The sequence below is a fragment of the Echinops telfairi genome, unplaced genomic scaffold (genome assembly GCF_000313985.2).
Source record: "Echinops telfairi isolate 266 unplaced genomic scaffold, ASM31398v2 ScPeMD7_7421;HRSCAF=8459, whole genome shotgun sequence".
Taxonomy (NCBI): Eukaryota; Metazoa; Chordata; class Mammalia; order Afrosoricida; family Tenrecidae; genus Echinops; species Echinops telfairi.
The window spans coordinates 17,276,352-17,279,865 of NW_022111321.1; positions in this window are offsets into that span (position 1 = coordinate 17,276,352).

Here is a 3,514-nt window from a genome sequence, read left to right on the forward strand (position 1 = left end):
AGCATTTAAAAGAGAAACCCTGTCTTCCCCTTGGGAAAGAATGGCTCGACATGGATTTGTACTCACTGTGGTGCATGTTTCAAACCTTCTTACAAATTATTTTATATCTTAATTGATATTAAGTAATAATTAAAACGTTCAGTTTTGAAGATAGTAAAACATGGAGCGCTGACAGGCATACACTATTTTTACTTAGCAGAGTGCTCTCATGGAACTGAAATCTGTTCCCAATCCCAGAATGCTGTGTGAGCCGCTTGCTGAGAGAAAGAAAAGCAACTGAAACATTGAAGGCTTTGTTGGCTCTCATCCCAATGCCTGTTCTGAAACTCATCGGAAATTGGAATTTTGTTTATAACTGAAACGGTGGTACTTTACCCCTAAGGCAGCATATGTCAATTATTAGATCAAGTGTACTATTCCAAATGAAACAAAGATTAGTGCTCATTGTGTTCTTTAATGAAATGACTGCTAACGATGGATACAGTTCAAATTTAGAGAAAATAATTTTCTAATGACTGATAATAAACCTAATGTGTAATGAGTACTGGGGTATTGGCATAATCGCCACAACACAAAATGCCAACAGAAGAAAGAATTGGGTAAAACTACAAGACATTTTTTTTTAACTTTAAAGGTTTGTTATTTTAAACCATACTTGTTCTCAGCACTTTTTTGGAATTACTAATCTTTTTGGTCATTTAATCGAAGAAGGAGAGCCACGATGTTTTGATTCATAAAGACAAATTTATTGTAAAAGTGGGTAATTCTAAATCCATGGCAAAGTTTTCTATTGAATTTTATAAATTGTTTAATAGCTAATTATGTCCTAATTGTATGAGAGGGCTTCAAAATGTTTGGAAAAATTCCTTTATCATTTAATTCCATTTTCCCAGGAACTTTTTGAAGCCCCCTCATATTTTCTGCATCTAAACAACAGTAAATACTGTAGAACTACACTCTGCATCATCTTTTCATTGTGTATATGGCAATTTAACAAATTTTTGATGTTTTTGAAAACTTCTTAGTTGACAAGGTGCCTATACCATTATTGAATTTTCTTTACATGTGTTTTGACGACAGATATGTTCATTTAAAACAGTAATCTGAAAAACAATCACACCAGCAATTTGCTAAAACACAGAATCACATTATTATTATTCATCCCTTCCTCCAAATTACATGTCAACTTAGCGCTAGCTGAGCAGGGATGAATGCTGACAGGGAAGGGTAAAGAATCCAAACCAAAAACTGCCCCTCCTGTCCCATTCCCCCGGCCGGCCCCGTAGTAGTGTGGCAACAGGACACTTGGAGAGGAAACTCGGGACTCTCTCAGCCCCGATTTAAAGATGTGTCATCTGGAAAAGGCTGGCGTCTGTTATCATCCCATTGCCAGAGTAAGTAGAAACGAGACATCTATGAAGTAAAAATACGTAGAACAGTTTTAATGCTTGCAGTGAGATAGATTTTGACACATCACTATTCCAATGATTTTGAGAATCTTGAAATCAATTTTGAAGTCTTCCAATTTTTACATCCGTCAGAGAGGTCCTTGAGTTCTGTAAACCTGTTTGTTAGATCTCTTGCTCTTACTGTGAGCATAAAGGTTAAGTTTTCCAAAATGAGATGTTAGCTTAATGATTTTTATTGTTTCTTATATTAGTACAAAATGTGACTTGAGTTGTTACAGAAGTATTTTGCATTATTTGCAGTAGGATGTCACTAGCCCTGCTAAAAGGGCACGTTTTGCAAATTCAACTTGGGTGGAAGATTTACTAGTTTTACAGAAAGTTTTGCTATCTTAGCCTCAAGCTGGTTTTTCTATTTTCATGTAAATGACTGGGATGCGATCTTACTAATTCTTCCAGGGTCATGTTTGTGAAATAAACATTACATGAAAGCTTTTCTGTCATCTACACTATATGTCGTCTGGAGTGTTGAACAAATTTGAGTTCCTAAGTTGTAATCTGCGTATGCTATATACGATTTTGAATGTGTGCCCCGCTACATACTGAGATGATAATACTGGACAATTTCAAATGGTAGCAGTTTCTGTATGCAGTAGGCTGAAATATTTTGATGAACTGCTTAATTTTTTGGATTTTATTTTTTAAGTTGTATAATTTATTTTCTTGCAAAATAAAAATGTAATTTAAAAGACTTCACCTATCCAGGAAATGTTGGTGTTCTGTTATAAAATGATTCTTGAGTTGAATTAAAATTTTCATATTAGGTGTATTTTTCTAAGTGAAATCATAAAAATCGGCCTTAAGAATCAGGAATATAAAAAGAAGTCCATTCTTTTAGATTTTAAACCCTAGTTCAAAATAAAGGCTTTCAAAATTTGGCTGTTCTGATAGCAGCTATTAGTCATGCAATAGATAGAAAACTTGAAAAAAAAAGAAAAAAATTTTAAAAAAAAAAAGAAAACTTGAAATTGGAAAGTAATTACTGCCATCATTAGTGATGGTAGCACATAACATAACCAAAATTTAAATTTTATATTGGATGACAGTTAAAAATGTTTTAAAACAAGTTCAAAAGTGTGTTTGGAATATTTTTGGAATACTTTTGAAAATGTTTGAAGGACTAAATTCAGAAGTAAAGATAGCTTCGTATTAAGGTTATAAGATAAACAGATAGAATCAGTAACCATTTTGTATTCAATTGAAAACCAAAGTGAACAGAAAGCTGACTCCAGAAAACGTGGTGGCCTACAGGGACGACATTTTAGAGCTCTAAGAGGACCATACCTTTGACTCATTTCTTCTGTTGTCATCATCGTCGTCGTCGTGTGAGTATGCTGCAGGGTCCATGCCAACTCATGGCCATTTGTGTAACAATAGAGCTAAAGTTTGCCCAGTTCTGTGCCATCTTCCTGATCTTTGGTACGTTTTAACCGATTGTTGTTGCTATTGTGTCAGGTCAGCTCACTGAAGGTTTCCATTGTTTTTGCTGACCTTCTACTTTATCAGACAATGATGGCCTTTTCTAGGGACTGATCTCTTCTCCTGACATGGTCACCAAAACCAGTCACCACAGAGTCCACCCCAACTCGTGGCCACTGCTGGTGTTAGAGAACAGAGCTGTGCTCCATCCGAGTCTGGTGACTGACCTTTGGGGGGCAGATTGCCTGGCTTTCTTCCCTAGTGCCTCTGGCAAAACTCAGACTGCCAACCCTTCTGGTAGCCATGTTCTTGTGCCATTCAAGGACTCTCGTTACTACTGCACTAGTCGCTGGTGTATACACACGTTGAATGGACAAACATCTTTGACTTCATGGTGACCCTGAACTCAACTTTGTGCTTCTGATTTGAAAATCAGGGCCAAAAAAAAGTATAGTCTCAGTCTAAGATTCACCAATTCACATGTTTAAGCTTCTGGACACCTTGAAATGGGAGCCTAGCAATTTTGCATGTGTAACCTTAGAAGAGATTCTATAAACTTCAGGTCTCTCAAAGTTTGGATGCAATCCTGCTACAACTGAAGGCAAGAAGAATCTTGTGTGATACATGGA